The 18,569-nt window shown below is 38.4% G+C and overlaps 1 pseudogene; it reads left to right on the plus strand.

Annotated features, from left to right (window-relative positions):
* Positions 1 to 17,634, plus strand: part of LOC118002502 — a 34,053-nt pseudogene extending 16,419 nt beyond the window's left edge.
* Positions 17,635 to 18,569: the final 935 nt, after the last annotated feature.

Consider the following 18,569-nt stretch of genomic DNA (forward strand, 5'->3'; position numbering starts at 1 on the left):
GAGAAGAAGAGATAGGATACATTATTTGATCAATGACGGCCAACCTTTAGGGAGGAAGACAGCTGAACAAAGATGATTAATTAAAATGCACTTTAACTTTAGTCATCTTATTTCAAAGTCCCATCATTTAATTTTTCCAACAATGCTCTAAGACAGATACTATTAGTTCCCTATTTTACAGATGAGAAAGTAGGCACGGTGGATTTAAGGGATTAAGCCAGAGAATGTGCTGAGGCCTCGCAGCATCAGTATTCCAATCTTGACCATGATTCTGGTGCTTCCTGAAGGTGTTCTGCTCTGGGTCCACTCCTCTTTTCTGTTCCAATCCACCCCTCCTTGTGATTTCACAGAGCAATGAAATTCCCCAGAAGGAAAGCATCAGGAGGAAAGCAAGAGGGCTATCTGTCCCCAAAGATATGTACTATTTGGTACATTATCAATAATTATTCACATTGAACATGGGATAATCCATTTGGAAACAAGTTGTCCTGTTGAAACAGCTTTTCTGGTTGTTTCCACTTCCATGTGATTGAACTTAAAAAAAAAAAAAAAGAAAAATAGGAGAGCTAAGTTCCTTACCTTGACCCCTGTAGGGGCCAAGGGCAAGTTGCCCATAATGTGCCACTTTGACATGCAGATTATATTTCAAGCTGAAGACAATCAAGGTCCAAAAGATTCAGGAAGACATTTTGACCTTCCCGTAACTGCCTAAAGAATTTAGATAAAGGACCTGCTCCAGGAAGGGCGCTATCACTATAACTACAGTATAAAATGAAGTTAGCAAACTCTGTTTGTTAAAATTCCTTTTTTTGTCCCATTGTTTCCGTATGGCTCAGCAAACATTTGTTTACCAAACATACTCTTTTTAATCTTCCCATGAATTGCTTTCCTTCTCTTTGAAGTCCCACATCCCTATCCCCTTCTTGGATGAGGATGACATATGTACTTCATTTTGCCTATCTCTGGAAACTCATGTCTGTGGGGATTCCCTGTACCTACAGAATTAAATTTTATTTTCTCCTATTAATCTGTCTCATATCAATTTAATTCTTAGACCAGCTAAAGTTTTGTGTTGTTTTTTTTTTTTTAGATTTTATTTATTTATTTGACAGAGAGAGAGAGAACAGCAGGCAAAGGGAGAAGGAGACTCCATGCTGAGCAAGGAGCACGACGTGGGACTAAATCCCAGAACCCTGGGATCATGACCTGAGCTGAAGGCAGATGCTTAACCGACTGAGTCACCCAGGCGTCCCTAGACTAGCTATAAGTCAGAAGTTCAAAATGTAGTCAGTTGGCCACTTACATCAGAATCATCTGGGCCCCAGCCCCACATACTGATTAAGAATCTTTGGGCGTGAGGTCCAAGAATCTTCTTATAAAACCACCCTCCAGTATTTGAGACCTACTCATTCATTTGAGACCTACTCATTAAACTATACAGGTTTGATGATGGTGGTGATGATGGTAAATGAGCTAATACCTGGCACCTACTTAGTGATGTATATAAATGTATACATGTTGTACATTAAGTTATCTTGTTTAAACTCCTAAAACCCTAGAGGCAGTTGCTATTATTATCCTCACATTAGATGAAGGAACTGGAGCTTCATAGAGTCAATTCTAGGTATCCTAGTTCTAGACTTTATTATGCCTCCTTAAACTCTACATTCTATCAGTGTTTCAGTTACAGAAAATTTCAGGCAAGGGTGTCCAAACCAAAGTGTTGCAATTTACAATGAAACAAAAAAATTAAACAAAATAATGCCATATACCTCATTTTGATTAAGTATTCTGCCATTTTCCTAGGATTTACCGAGTGACTAGATGAAAAGTAATTATAGTGTGATTAAATGTTTTAAAATCCTACACTTTATTAAAAGACTTAACTAAGGGGTGCCTGGGTGACTCAGTCGGTTAAATGTCTGCCTTTGGCTCAGGTCATGACCCCAGTCTCCTGGGATCAAGTCCACCGGTCAGTCTGACTCTCTGCTCAGAAGGGAGTCTGCTTCTCCCTCTCCCTCTGCCCTTCCCCCTTGCTCATGCTCTCTCTCTCAAATAAATAAATAAAATCTTTAAAAAAAAGATTTAACTAAGGACTTGGCTAAAGTCTATAAAGTATTTAAACATTAGCATGGAAAAACCAGACAAACAGAACTGAATATAAGAACTGTTCTCAAACATGAGAAAAATCCAGACATAAATTACTTTATTTACCTAGCCCACAGAGATTGGAAGAGGTCTTCAAGGGGGTAATTGAAGAATGGTCTCACTCAGAGCAGTCACGGCTTTTTTTTTACCTTGACTACATAAACTAATGGGACTATATTTCCTGGGGATCTCTACAATGCTTCCTAATCAGAGAAAACAGCCAATTTCCAAACACACTTGTTACTGCGCTGAAAAGCAGAAGCACGTGACAATGATTTCTTCTCAACTTCTTTGCATATTTACTATAGTAATCATAAAATGCAATGGATTTTAGGACCACATCTGGAAAAACAGAGGCTCAAATATTGATGGTTTGTTTCATTATTCTTTCTTTTTAAAAATTACAATGGGGCATCTTTATTTAGTGCTTGCTGGACTGTATATTTGTACATTTCTGGATGGCAATTGGCACTAGGTAAGAAATTTTGGAAATGTTCTTTGATCTAATGCATTTATTTATAGGATTTGTTGTAAGGCAATGACGAATGATATGAACAAAAATTTTCCCACAAGGATACCTATTACGATAATCATTATAATTTTTATTAAAAATGTTGGTAATAGAGAAAAGTACCACCTGCTATTCCAACTTGGAAACATGGCAATAATGACACATGATGCACTTGCCTTCCAGTCTTTGTTTCACTAATCATGGCTATACCTAATTGTCACCAATTGTCTGTTGTTTTATATCTTTTTAAACTTAATATCCCGTCATAAGCTTTTGCTCATATAGATAAATTGTTATACACATGAATTTTAATGTCTTTAAAACAATTTAAACAAGTACTGCAAAGACAAATCATTATTTTAATTGCATTATTTTAATGATGTAACATAAGTTAAATAATTCCCTGCTGTTCAATATGTTTTCCATTTTATTTAATATTATAAATAATGATACAAACAACTGGATGCTTAATTTGTTAACTATAGGTATTCATAATTAGAGGCGATTTCTTTTCATGTAAAGAACTTATTTCAAAAATTGTAAACATAGGTGTTTTAAAACAAAAAAATAAAATCCTACAAAGCACAAATTGGGTTTTTATTTAAAGCATATTAAGTATAATATGTATTTATTACACAAATAACCATTTATTTTTGTTTGTTTGTTTTAAAGACCTATTTATTTATTTTAGAGAGAGAGAAAGAGGGAGGGAGAGAGAGCACAGTTGGGGGAGGGGGAGAGGGAGAGAAAATCTCCAGCACACTCCCCACTGAGTATGGAGCCCAACTATGCAGGGCTGGATCCCACGATCCTGAGATCATGGCCTAAGTTGAAATCAAGAGTCGGAGGCTCTACTGACTGAGCCACCCAGGCACCCCAACCATTCATTTTTAAAAACTTATTTAAGGGGCATCTGGCTGGCTCAGTCAGTGAAGCATGCAACTCTTGATCTCTGGGTTGTGAGCTTGCACCCCACCATTGGGTGTAGAGATTAGTTAAAAATAAAATCTTAAAAAAAACCCCACTTATTTAGAACTTCATATTGCTTTTTTTGGTCTGTGACATTACTTATGGGTAGGTTACCTGTAATCAGCTTTAATAATTTAAATTAATATAGTCAGGACTTTATCGATGAAGATGATTTTTTAATTGTATATCTCAAAACCGTGTTCATTACATAATGGTTGTCAAGAGGTTATGACGTCAGAACGTTTCCTCTAGTTCTATCTCCTCTATTTCTATAATGCCTCTATTTTCCACTTTGAAGAACTAATTTTAAATTGCTTTCATGCTTCAAAAAAAATGCAAAAAGAAAATATCCTTTGTTATAAGCACTAACTTATATTTTAAGGATGTGTTTCATGTTGTTGATGAGAACTGCAATGGGACCCACCAATGATGCTTCGGAATAGGAAACTATTTTTTAACCCAGTCATTGTGTTATGAAGGGCCTTCATTCTCAGAAAGTTGTTTAGGGGGCGCCTGGGTGGCTCAGAAGGATAGGCATCTGATCGTGATCTCCAGGTCCTGGGATCGAGTGCCACATGGGCGTCTGCTTCTCCCTCTCCCTCTCCCCCTATTTGTGCTTCCTTTGCCTCTCTCTCTCTCAAATGAATAAATAAAATCTTAAAAAAAAAGTTGTTTAGGTATCAGGTTTCTCTTTCACTGGCACTTTTCAACAAGGCACCAGCTTTCTTTGAAAGATGAAAATTCCCTTCCTCTTTGGATGCTCATTAGGAAGTGGAGTAGATGGTGTATATTTGCGTTTTACACATGGATGGGAGTAATGGCTTTGTCTCAAGGGAAATGACTAGAAAGTAGCCAGTCAAGTTGATCTTTCTATATCAGACTTTTTGAAAAATATGGAATATGTTAATGTATTAATAATATTCCAGTTGGTTCACAAAAACCCTATAATGCTGCTTAAATGAAAAGGTCTTGATGGTATGAATCTGACCATCTCATCATTAATAATGATATAATATTTTCATATATTAGCCAAATGCTTGTTTTGCTCCCAGTAATGATTTTCTTTTACTCCATGGAATCCATTAATGCCTCAGGCAAGTGAAGCTGGTAAGAGTAGTAAATAACAACAACAACAACAACAATACCATAATTAAAAACAAATCTCATCTGTTTCAGAAACCAGAGTTTTTGATTTGCAAAAGCTTAAAGATTATTTTTCTTTCTTTTTATGGACCTTGTATGCTTGGAATTGAATGAGTCATGATCCTTGGTTTATGAAACACTATCAATGTTTCATACAAGGCCCTCATTTATTTTGTTTTATTTTTAATAATGTAAAGAGCACCTTATAACCTAGTATACTGTCGAAGAACCAAAACCTTACCAATAACTTGCATCTACTTACTCTTGGGTAAGGAGTGGAATTGCTAGGACAACTTTATTCGATATGCAGCCCTAATAGATAATGCTAAAATGTTCAAAGCATGGCTTCAATGAGCTCTGTATAAGGAATCCTGTTGATCTGTTCTGGAATTGCCTGGCTTTTTTATCTTTACTCATTAAATGGAATCAAATTTTATCTTGTGTGGTCTTGATTTGCTTATCTTTATGGCCTTGATTTTCTTTTCCAAAGCACTAATGTGGTTTAGTACATTGATTAGCCATATGTCTTTTTTCCCCTCTGTTCATAGCTGTTTCTGCTTTTCCCTCCATTTTTCTATTGATATGTCTGTTTGTTCTATTAGTATACACATACAAATAAATACATACAAATATACACATACAAATACATACTTAAGATTTTTTCTATTGATTATCAAGATATAAGTAATATATTATGTACAAACAAATCTATATTTAAGATTTGTGGCTCTAGATATTACAGATATGTTCTCCCAGTTTATTGCTTATCTCTCATCTTCTTCTTTTAGGTATCTTTTGACATCATTAAAACTAAGACACGGGATTGATTTAGCTATATGTAGTCTTTTTTGTTTCCATATGAATTGCAGAATTGTTTTTTCTATTTCTGTAAAAATGCCACAGGGGGAGGGTTATTTAGGTATCAGGTTTCTCTTTCAGTGGCACTTTTCAACAACACACCAGCTTTCTTTGAAAGATGAAAATTCCCTTCCTCTGGATGCTCATTAGGAGGACTTTTTCTATTGTTTAGCAAGATATATGTAATATATTACATACAAATATGTGTGTTGGTGAGGATGTATAGAAATTGAAACCCTTCCACACTGTTGATGGGAATATAAATTGGTACAACCATTATGGAGGTTCCTTTAAAAATTAAAAAGAGAAGTACAGGGATGTCTGGGTGGTTCAGTCAGTTAAGCATCTGCCTTTGGGTCAGGTCATGATCCCAGGATCCTGGGATCGAGTTCCTCACTGGGCTCCCTGCTCAGCGGGAAGCCTGCTTTTCCCTCTGCCTGCCGTTCCCCCTGCTTGTGCTTTCTCTGACAAATAATAAAATAAACTCTTAAAAAAATAAAAAGAGAAGTACATATGACCCTGCAATTCCACTTCTGGGTATGTATCCAAGGCAATGAAATCAATATTTCAAAGAGATATTTGTACCCCCCCCATGTTCACTGCAGCACTACTCAGAATAGCCAAGATGTAGAAACAACCTAACGCCCATCAATGGATGAAAGGGTAATGAAAAGCCAGTATGTACATATAATGGAACATCATTCAGCCTTAAAAAGAAGGAAAGTTTGCAATATGAGACAACATGGGTGAACCTTGAAGACATTATGTTAAGTGAAATAAGCCAGCCATAGAAAGGCAAATACTATACGATTCCAATTATATGAAGTACTGAAAATACTTCAGTCCATGGAATCAAAGAGTAGGATGATGGTTGTCAGGGGCTAGAGGGAGGGGGAAATAGGGAGTTACTAATCAACAGGCGTAAAGTTTGAGTTAAGCAAGATGAATAAGTTCTGGAACTCTGCTGTACAATGTTGTACTTACAGTCACCAATAATATATTGTACACTTAAAAATTTGTTGAGTGTAGCATGTTAAATGTTCTTACCACAATAAAATAACAACAAAAAAAGTAAAGTCCCAAGATAAACGTCCATTAATACATACTATATTCATGCAGGAAAATAATTTATTTTACTTGTGGAAAACTCAGTAGAAATCATGGAGAAATTGAAAAGATTAGTGGAATAAGGCACATTCAGAAGTGTATCTAAGCTTTTTGAACTGCAAAATTTGAAAAATTCACGAGAATAACTTCTTTATTAGGAAGTTGAGAGAATCATGGATGTGTCATATAAAAACAAGAACAAACATAAGAAACTTGAAAAAAAAACAAAACCCTAAGACACAAATTTTATAGCATAAAAAATAGATTTAGCAAAATGCACAGAACAATCACAATATTTAAGAGCCAGTTTTCTTAGTCCCATAACAGTCCAGAGAAGGGAGATTTGCAGAGATAGTTAAAAAGGAAGCCATACACTTAAATTATGCTTTTTGTCCCTAAAACAAAGCCCCGCCCCTGCTCTTCCACTAGATGAGTCTGGCTAGAGAAGGAGAATAAAATGTAGAGTACAGAACACGTGTCTTTAAGACCCCCAAGGAAAGCTTGAGGAAGTTGAAATCTTAGAGTTCTACTATCCTGGCATAGCATGGGAAGGGTAGAGTAGAGACAGCTATGTGGAAATCTGCATTTCCTTAAACGGAGTATGAAGGTCTGCTTGCATGTGAAGGATGATGCAAAAGTAGCTGGTGGCCCAACCTGAAGAGGCTGACATAAAGGAGACAAAGTAGCAATCATTATGGAAAAACAATGAGAGCAGTCAAAAATAAACACAGAGAGAGAGAGAGAGAGAAATTGTAAAGGATACTGCAGGTGAATAAAGGCTAATAACTAAGGGTCAGATGGACCCTATCCCTCGCCTTGATAATGTATGTGAGTTGAACCGACACTCAACGTGGTGATATGTATGTGTGTATGTGTGTATGGGGGAGGGAGGAGTGATGTTCTTTGTACATGGCTTATAAGAGCACCTTGGGCATTGATATCCAGTGGTCTGACTGTGGAAAAGACTGAGAGCAGTGCTGCACAGGAGGTGTTTATCGACCAAGTCTAAAAGAATCTTCTCTCATTCTATTGGTCAGAACTCAGACACATGGCCACAGCTAATTGCAAGGGAGGCAGAAAAACATCGTCTAACCACATGTCTCAGAGAAATGGGAAACAGATTTGGTAAATAGCTAGTCAATCTTTATCACAGTGCTTAAAATCAAAAGTTAGGTTGGGTTAAAGTAAAACTGAGCTAGATACCTTTCATGTCTGAATTGTATGGCCTGAGGTTTTATACTATCAACACATAGCTTACAAGAATATTCAAGGCCTGATTCCTGTCTACATCTATATTCTTATCACTCCTCATTTTCTTTCTTTGCATTTTGTCCTCCAGTTTGACCAAACTCATTTCTGTTCCTTTTTTTTTTTTTAAGATTTTATTTATTTATTTGACAGAGAGAGACACAGCGAGAGAGGGAACACAAGCAGGGGGGAGTGGGAGAGGGAGAAGCAGGCTTCCTGCGGAGCAGGGAGCCTGATGCGGGGCTCAGTCCCAGGGCCCTGGGATCATGACTTGAGCTGAAGGCAGATACTTAACTACTGAGCCACCCAGGCGCCCCTCATTTCTGTTCCTTAAAGGAGTCATGCTCTTTGAGGATTCCTCTCTATATCCATTTTTTTCTCTACCTGAGAGACTCCTATTGCTTACCTTCCCCCCTCCTCCCTACTGTGCCATTTGTCTGGTTAATGCTTATTCATCCTGCAGGTCACACTTTGGAAGTCACTTCCTTAGAAAGTCTTCCTTGACTACCACCCAGACCCTAGACTAAATTAGTTACAACTGACTTCTGGATATACCAGTTTTACCTTGATTTTCTTGTTTTGACTTTTATAATTGTGTGATTTTCCCATTGGAGTGTAAGTGCCAGGTCAAGGTCTAAGCTTATCTTACCTACTATATTATGAGCACTTCTCATGATATTTGGGATAGTGTTTAAGAAGTACTTTTGGAAAGAAGGAAAGATGGGAGGAAGGAAGGAAAGGAAGGAAGGAAGCAAGGAAGCAAGGAAGGAAGGAAAGGTATTTGCAAGAATTCATCAACAAGGAAATTGTTGTATTTGTTACTTATTGATTGCCAGATTGACTCAGCTGATTATCTCAGTAGTTAGGTCTACAGTCCTTTCTTCACTACTCCATGTGTGCTATCTACAACTACTTCTACAAACTGCATGCTTGGTCGAAGAGAATGCCTCTGAGAAAAGAAAACCCCTCCTGAGTCAATTGTCTATGAGTCACTGCGCTGTTTTGACATCCCTAAGCATGATTTCATTTACCATTACGGGAAATGTATTTGTAACATCCTGATGAAAATTACTGCCAGGTGCATACATTGATTTTGACGGCTGAAAGAAAGAGAATGATGAAGCCTGTTTAGAGTCTTCTAGATTCTTGTTGAATGGAGAGCATGAAGACAGGAACTGGCAGACATTTATCTAGATTTTGTAAAATGAAGTTTTGAAGATAAAAGTAATGGTTAATCAAGAAACTCATGGCCTCTGAAGTTAGAAGTGAATCTGAAGTTAGTCTGAAGTTAGTCTGTAATGGATTATGGCTCAGCTGGGACTGATAAGGTAGCAGTCGTGCCAGTAAAAAGTACCTATGAAGAAAAAGGTAAAGTAAAAGAGTGTTGCATTCTCCCTTACTTGAGTGTAACAGAGTCCTACATGCTGGTATTACTGAAGCTAATAGAAGAGGGTAGAAAATAAGGAAAGAATAGTATCTAGAACATAGTCTCTCTACATGGTTACCAAACTAGAAGTTATTCATGTTCTAGGGGCACTTGGGTGGCTCAGTCAGTTGGGTGTCTGCCTTTGACTCGGGTTATGATCCCAACGTCCCGGGATCGAGCCCCACATTGCATCGGGCTCCCTGCTCAGTGGGGATTCTGCTTCTCCCTCTCCCTCTGACCCTCCACCTGCTCATGCTCTCTTTCTCTCTCTCTCAAATAAATAAAATCTTTAAAAAAAAATTCACGTTCTAGTTGGGGAATTGCCACCTGGCTCTGCACACACCCTCTCCCATAGGTTGACTGCTCACTGCTGTTTTCAACAGAATGGTGTGAATCCTACTTTCAGTTATTCTCCAGGAGAGGTTTACCAGTGAGAGTCTTGTGCTTTATATTTCCTCTTTCCTCTTCTTTCCTGACTTTAGGCATTTTCCACTGCTTTGGATGGCCTTCCCAAGAGATTGCAGTGGGATAATCAAAGGAGAGGAGACATAAGCCAGACAGTTTTGTAATGATTTGTAGCTTTTATAAAACCATTTCTCTAAGGGAGGAGACTTTAATGAATCATTGTCATAAGGGTTTGGGATTATCTGTGATTTTTAATTATTCCAGCTACCCAGATCATTTTTTGCCATAAGAATTAGGACTTGCCGACATGGTTTGGCTGATTGAGATCAGGTTCCTGATGTGCTGAGTAATTAAAAGTACAATTGATCCTTGAATCTCTAACTGCCTATGTGCCCATCTCCTTTATTAGATATCTTCTTACATCTAATGTATATTTCTAATTTTTAAGTAGGAATCTTGTTACTTTTACTTTTTTTCTATGTGTCAATGAAACTCTCTAAGACTTCTTGGGTCAAATCCTTTTTGCATTAGTCAAATTGAAGCCAACCTTTTAAAATGCCAGCAGTAGAATGCATGTATGTTGACTAGTTTTTATTTTCCACTGATGGTGTTTACAAAGAGAGAGAGAGAGAGAGAGCCTTCATTTCCAAATGGCAATTATCTTTGCATTTACATATCACCACTTTGTCAGAGAGTCTGAAGTGATAGGTTATTCTTTCATTGTTATTCATGAGATACTATCAGCCAGTCATAAAATTGTAGAATGAGTTGCCCTAAATTGGGATTAGAATGTAGTGAACAAGTATAAGAATCAGTCATTGCTTTTTGAATTCAGTGAGGCCCCAGTGATGTAAAGCTTTCGTCTCTGACAGCACATTTTTTTTTTTTTTTAAGGAAGTTGGATTGGAGAGGGCAAATGGAAGGAAAATACAGGAAAAGTTCACCAAGACAAAACATGGGAACTCATCATGGCTATTTGAGAGGAGGAAGGCTGAAAGCAGTAAGAATCAAAGAAACACAGATGGATCCTTAGTCCTCAGGAGTTTAGGGGTCTGGAGACATCAGCTTTCAATCAAAAAATAGACTGACCTAAAATAATGAGAAGCACTGGAATTCCTTTTAGAGCATTCTACACATATTACCTTAAAAATAAGCATGTAGGGCTCCTGGGTGGCTCCATTGGTTAAGTGTCTGCCTTCAGCTCAGGTCATGATCCCGGGGTCCTGTGATCAAGTCCCACATCAGGCTCCCTGCTCCACGGGAAGCCTGCTTCTCTCTCTCCCACGCCCCCTGCTTGTGTTCCCTCTCTTGCTGTGTCTCTCTCTGTCAAATAAATAAATAAAATCTTTTTTTAAAAAAGGCATGTAAATAATGTAAATAAAAATAAACTACCTATAAAAATATTCCCGTAACATGGGATAGTGGATGTAATCCTGTGCTTGGCATCCTGCCTCATGTCAGGTAAGGCACATTTTGCTCACCTTGAAAGACAGGCAGATCTCATGACTCTCCACTCTCAGTAAATCAAAGTTCCCTATTAATACATCTTCTGTCTTATTTCCTGCTCCCCTGCCATAATCCACATGATGTCCAGCTCTAGATACTGGAAGAGAAAATTTAAATTAGGTTTAAAAATGGGAACAGGTAAAAATTCATGGGAAAATAATAGCCCATTTTCATAAAACTATGCTGAGTAATAAAAAGATTTTTATACAAATAAAGAGAAAATAAAATTACAAGTCATAATTTTCTTTAAGTAGGCTTTTTTTTTTTTTAATGCCCTGGAAATTCCTAATAGTTAAATAGCACCTACTCTGAATACAGACAGGTGTCCTTTCTGTTTTACACTTACTTTAAAAGTATCCATATGTATACTCATTTTTGTTCCATTTCTTCTTTTTACCCAGCCCTCTTAAATTTAAAAAGTGACTCAATGTCCCAACTTGGAATTCTTCGGCCATCTTTCTGGAAGACCCTTTCTTAATAATCAGTCATTCTGCCCTTGTCAAAATGCTGATGGAATAACTAACCCTGTTCTGATAATAGTTATTTCCTAGAATTTCTGTCTCTATTGGTGTATCCATAACTGGATATTTCAATCAGGCAGGTAACATTTCAGGTAAAGGGAATAGCTATCCTGAATCTTCTGGGAAAGTAAGCCCATTGTAATCATAAATGCTTAAGTTGGCACAAGCTGTGCAGTGATCATCAGTGAGAGGAAGCCCACAGGTTTTGATGTGTTACCAGTGACTAGAAATTCGTGCTGCAGCTGAGCAAAATTGAGCCAGTTACCAACTGACATCAACTAACCTCAATTAAGAATATATTTCCTGATCATGTGAATACCTTTACCTAAAACTATAATGATATTTAGAATACAAAACGGATATTTGCATGGGAGAGAAATGCCTTTCTATTCCGCAAATGATTCTGATTCTTTACAGGGCTAGCTGTTGCCTGTGTTTGGGTCCCAGGGTGGAGTGTTGGCTGCTCTGGTAAATAAATTATAAGGGAGAGTGTAGAACAAGTTTCTATCACTTGCTATAGTCCATATGACAGGTTTCGTCATTTTTAAAAAAATGGAATAAATCCCTTTTTTTGATGCTTATTTCAGTGCATTTTCTTCTGCAAAGAAAGCAAAATGGTGACATGGCCATGAGGATGGTTACTGCCATTTTTCTTTTTAGGAGGTGGAGCTTAGAAAAGAGAACTTAACCTGAGTGATAATGCCGCATGCAGTCAGTTGGGAAACATAAGACCCAGCATTTGCGCTCTTACACACAACAGAGGGAAAATGATATGATGTAGCTCACAGTGCCAATCACTTTAAGAACCTACAAAGCAAATTACACAACTCACGCACTGCTTTCCACTCAAGTTAAGGGATCATGGCAATGTGTTCCCGCCTCTACACAGCAATTTTGGCACTTATTGTGTCTGCCAAATGCTGACAAGGGGATGGCACCATGTTCCCCACTTTCTTCTGAATAATAAAAACAAAAAGTAGAGAGGTGGTGCTCTTTGGCAATCAATTACCTTCTTTTCTTTTCTTTTTTTTCCTTGAGAGAGAGAGAGAGCAGCTTGCCTCCTGAAAATGGGCGCGGGGTTGGGGGGGAGGGGGATGGTTAAGGGCAGGGCAGAGGAACAGGGAGAGAGAATCTTAAGCAGGCTGCAAGCCCAGCGTGGAGTCGACGACCCTGAGATCACGATTGTTTTTTTTTAAGATTTTATTTATTTATTTGACAGAGAGAGACACAGCTGAGAGGGAACACAAGCAGGGGGAGTGGGAGAGGGAGAAGCAGGCTTCCCGTGGAGCAGGGAGCCTGAAGTGGGGCTCCATCCTAGGACTCTGGGACCATGACCTGAGCCGAAGGCAGATGCTTAACAACTGGGCCACCCAGGCGCCCCTGAGATCACGATCTTAATGAAGGATAGCGGGAAGAAAGGCAGGCAGGGACAAGGCCCCCCCCCTGCCCTAAAACGAAAGAACCCTTAAGGGAATTTTACACCACCTGGAAGGAGCCCGCCCCCCTTTCCCACTAAACAACTACCTGGTAGATGGGCACGTGGACAAAAACCTGATTGGATGACAGGCGCATGGAGGGTTAATCAGATTAAAACAAGCCGCCAACAAGCCCATAAAAACCCCTAGCCTTAGAAACTCCAGTGGCAACCCTCTCGGTCCCTTCCCTCTCATGGGAGCTTGGTACTATCCATCTATAAACTTTGCTTTGCTGCCGCCACTCTTTGTCTAGTCCACCTTTTCATTCTTCCAAGCGGCCTGACCAAGAACCTTGGGCACCAAAGGGAAAGAAATCCTACAACAACCTAAGCCGAAATTAAGAGTCCTATGCTTCACCAATGGAGACATCCAGGCACCACTCAATTACCTTCTTTAAAGGAATGTGAAGTAGGAAAAATAACCTGTTTCTTCTCCTTCTGGGCGCATTTATGTGTTTTCGAAGATGGCTTACAATCAGTTCTGCTAAATTCACCCAGAAATGCTTGGCAAATGGTTGTAGGTAATATGCCAATAAACACCCACAAATAGACGAAGCAAGCACACCAACAACAGCAAGGTCCTTTGACCATTAAAATGGCCCAATTCAGAAGATTATACATATATTAAATTTTCTGTCTAATGATTCATCCATTTGTTTGTTGATTGATTCATTTATCACCAACAGTGCATATAGTTTCATAGGTATTGTCATGTATGAAATGTGGCAAAGGGATATATTTTATCCAACTTCCATCTTGGTTATACTCTAGGATAAGCAGAATTAGCCAGCACATCATTTATGTGTTCTTTATACATTAATTTATTTAACGAATATTAACTGAGCACCTAGTATGTACCAAATTCTGAGCTAAGAACAGGAAATCTAATGATAAATAAAATCTGGTCCTTGTCCTTGACTAGCTTTCAGGTTACTGAGCACCAGCAGACTACTTGTCTTTTATGCCCTTTGGGGGTATAAAATATGGATAATCTTTCCTCATAAAACCATGGAGCACTCTGAGTTTAATTTTCAAATAAATACCATCAAGAAAGCCAGTTTTGTATTTCTTAAAAACACGATCTTTCCCCAGTAGTGTAAGTTGTCTTTGCTCATTTTCTCTACTTCCTCACCTCTTATTCAGTCCTCAGTTCCTGCTGTTGGACTCCTCTTTCTGTTACTATAGGACACTTTTCTTATTTGGGTTATCAATGACCTCCTAGCTGTCAAACCCAGTTCAAAGAAACAGAAGTGAGGGAATGTATGGCACATGTGTTTATTCATTCTACATATACACTTTGGGTACCCACCATCACAGTGCTAGGCATGGTAAGGGAACTCTTATGTATTTATAGAGAATGGTGTCCCTTAAAAGACCGCAAGTCTCTTGAGTATAAGATCTTTGTCTTTCCTTTATCCCTAGAATTTTATATATTTTTCAGGTCTTATCTGATCTGCTCTGGTACATTTGATAGAAGAAACTTCTCCCTCCTAAGGCTTTGGTGATAATGTTTTAATGTGGTTTACTTGCTACTTACGTGGCCAGTCCTTCCCAGTGTCAAAAGACTCCACTGAGAGGGAATAAGGTTGTCTTGTTTGTGGTACTGGTCCAGTGGCCGAGACTATGGTTACATTCCTTAGAGAAGGAGCATAGAGATCACTTTCTATTTCATGAGGTACACAGGCCTAGAAGTCCAAGGACTGAGCTGAGTTTTATCCAAATCTGGATTAAACTAAGATTTAATGACTAAAGAAGGGCAAAGTAGAAATGCCAAATTCCAGGGGCAGGTTTTGGTTTTGGGTTTTTTTGGTTGATGTTGACTTGTAGAACCAAATGGTCCAGGGCTATGGGAGAGGAAGCATTGAGGTTTTTGGAAGAGGAAGCATTGAGGTTTTTAGAAGGAGGCACTTAACGGAATTCTCCAAACACAAGTGGTTTGATGTTACCAGTCAGAATATAGATCGAGTACGAATGAATAAAACTTGCCTCTGGCATGGTAGAAACCTACTCTTTTTAGTGATCGTGCTTTCTTTTATGCAGAAATGTTGGAATTCCCATTTTTCTATTCTTTACCTGCTATTTTTATATACGTTTAACATAAATTTTGAGCAATTTTGTCCAAACTCCTAGTTTTAATTTTTTTTTAAGATTTTATTTATTTGATCAAGAGAGAGCAAACAAGCACAAGCAGGGAGAGTGGCAGAGGGAGAGGGAGAAGCAGGCTCCCTGCTGAGCAGAGAGCCCAACACGGGGCTCGATCCCAGGACCCTGAGATGATGACTTGAGCTGAAGTCAGATGATTAACCGACTGAGCCACCCAGACGCCCCATACTCCTAGTTTTAATTAACATAATTTATTCATAATACTCAAAACCTCTCTCTCATGAATCTCTTTATCATCTTGTAGTTCTCCTCTTCTCTGTGGACATCCATTATCATGCTTCTACATACATTTATTGTACAAATATTAAGTACGGGGCCCAACAACAAATAAGACCGATGTAATTCTTACTCTCATAAAGGTAACAACCTAGGAAGGACACCATCATACTCTGTTAAAGATCAGTAGTTTCCCTAGCATGGCTAGTACTGTGACTAGTACATAATAAGTACTCAATAAAATTTGTAGCATGAATGAATAAATGAATGAACACGCCGTATTCTCTCTAATCTCCGTGCCTTTGAGGGTGTGGTTTCCTCTGCCTAGAATGCTCCACCCATCCTCTCTTTGGCCTTATCTGAAGACCCCAGGCAACCTAGATTCTACTTTCTCTGTTCTCCTGAAGATCCCTATATATCTCATTCGTACTTCATTTGTAGAACGTAGGTACAAACAAGTACAACACATCATGTCTTCAAATGCAGTAGTTAATTACTTGAGGTCAGGAAACATGTATCTTTCAGATTCTCCCTAGCACCCAGCACAGGGGCTGGTTCACAGTATTTGATCAGTGAATATGAATTGGTAAATGAGAAAAAAAATGATTGAAATACATTACCCTTAAAAAATGAGTTTGTAACCAAAGTTTGCCAGACTTTAGCCCCAAATTTCTCCATGTGGCAGCTAAGATCTAGCCAACTTGTTGTTCTTAGATTTGTCTTTCACTTTCTCATCGTTATGCCTTTCATCTACTCTTGCCTATAAACAAATGCCTCCTCTACTACTATTAACCACTCACTTCAGACCCCCTGAAATGTTAACTCCCTTCCCTATCTTTACCACTCTCCTCACATTTCTAACTCACCAAACACCCCCTCATTCTTAGCATATTTCCCAGCTCCTTATCTGAAATTACTTCATTTTCCCATGAAGCTGTCACACTTTTATAATGTCATTATAAATTTTCTCTTACAGTTTTAAGTACTTATCACATCTGCCACAGTAGATTCCAAGCACCCTGAAGGGAGGACCTGCGTCTTGCAAAAGGCCTTGCAAAAAGGAAGCACATAATATTTATTCAAGTTGAATTTGTGCATTAGCTTCTTGTTAAATTACTTGACCATTTGGACAAGTAACAACTCTGTCTCTCTCTCGGTGTCTCTCTCTTTCACTCACTTGCAGGCATGTGCATTGTAGGAATGCAGGTCAAAAAAGGGGGGAGAATGGGGCGCCTGGTGGCTCAGTTGTTAAGCATCTGCCTTCAGCTCAGATCACGATCCCAGGGTCCTGGGATCAGGCCCCGCGTTGGCCTCCCTGCTCTGTGGGAAGCCTGCTTCTCCCTCTCCCACTCCCCCTGCTTGTGTTCCCTCTCTCGTTGTGTCTCTCTCTGTCAAATAAATAAATAAAATCTTAAAAAAAAAAAGGGGGGGGGAAGAATTCTTTCGATAAACTCTGGAGAATATAACCTCTATTTTTCTCTCTGACAGAATTGTCAGGTTCATATTGTAGCTGACCCAGCAGTAGCCACCAAAGCATGTCATCATGGCATTTCAAATACCAGAGATAAAGAGAAGATTCTAAAAAACCAGATCACACACAGAGGACAGAGAACCAAAATGGCATTGGTCTACCCAAGAGCAACAGAGGAAGCTAGAAGACCATGGTAGAATATAATTCTTAGGAAAAAAGATTTTCTACCTAGATTTCCATAGTTTAATAAAATCATCAATAATTTGAATATAAACTTTTTCAGGGATGCAGAATCTCAAAGATTACATACCATGCATCCTTTTGCAGGCAGCTACTACAGGATGTGCTTTACTGGACAAGAGAATAAAGTTGGAGAAAGGGAACCCAGCAAACAGAAAATCCACCACAAAAGAGAATGAGAAAACTAGCAAGTTGATAACAAAAGATGATAGCTGTGAAAGTAGCTGAAAGAGCAGCCAGTTCAGGTTGGAGCAAGAAAATAGAGAACTCTGGCAGGAATGTCCCCAAGGTGTACAAACAAAACAACAAAAAAACCTAAAACCACAAAACAACACCCCCCCCTTCTCCAAACTAGTAGATTATTGGACAGAGTTGGTGATGTAAAACCTTATCTGGAAAATCATCTTTAAAGGCCATTAATAGAACTGGGAAGATTTAGCTATAGGTCCAAATGAACCCAAGTAAATGAAAAGGATTAAGTGTTATTATTCTAAAACTAAACATTACACAAAAAAATACAGAAAGTGAAAAGTAATCATACACTAAACAGAGAATATTTATGTAGTCATAATCATGAAAATGCCAAATAATATTTAATCAAAATGTATAACTACACTGAAAGAGTGAAGAAGAGAAAGAAATGTGTAAGAGAAAAAAAAATTATAGTTCCACATTAGGAAGTCCGTGAATAAGGTTTTAAATCCATGAATCAAAAGATAGCTGCATGCTGTATTTAGAGATGCAGAGGCAAATACCTAATGAAAGAGCTAAGAGTAGAAGTGGGTGCCTCTGGCAACCAGGATGAGAGTGGAGGGGAGGAAAAGTGGGAGTAGGGGCTGTTGTTCCTGGTTATAAAGCGATTATTCGTCCTATTAAGCTATGTGTGTATATGCTTTGATACAAATGAAGCATAAAAAAAAAAACATGCCCTCACTCAGTGAACCTGTGGACATGCACATCAAAGTTTGACATTCTATATAAGGTGGTTATCACAACATTATTCTGTCAATGGGGGAACCAATGAATTTTTGTTTTGTGGATTGTTACTAAAGAGTCTAGGAAGGGGGCTGCTTGATATTAGGGTCTGATGGTGATGTATAAACAACATGGGCTTTAGAATCTATAAACCTTAATTGATCTCTTGCTAACTATATAGCCTCAGG

Source organism: Mirounga leonina, unplaced genomic scaffold (assembly GCF_011800145.1).
Source record: "Mirounga leonina isolate KUSES-001 unplaced genomic scaffold, KU_Mleo_1.0 Mir_82, whole genome shotgun sequence".
NCBI lineage: Eukaryota > Metazoa > Chordata > Mammalia > Carnivora > Phocidae > Mirounga > Mirounga leonina.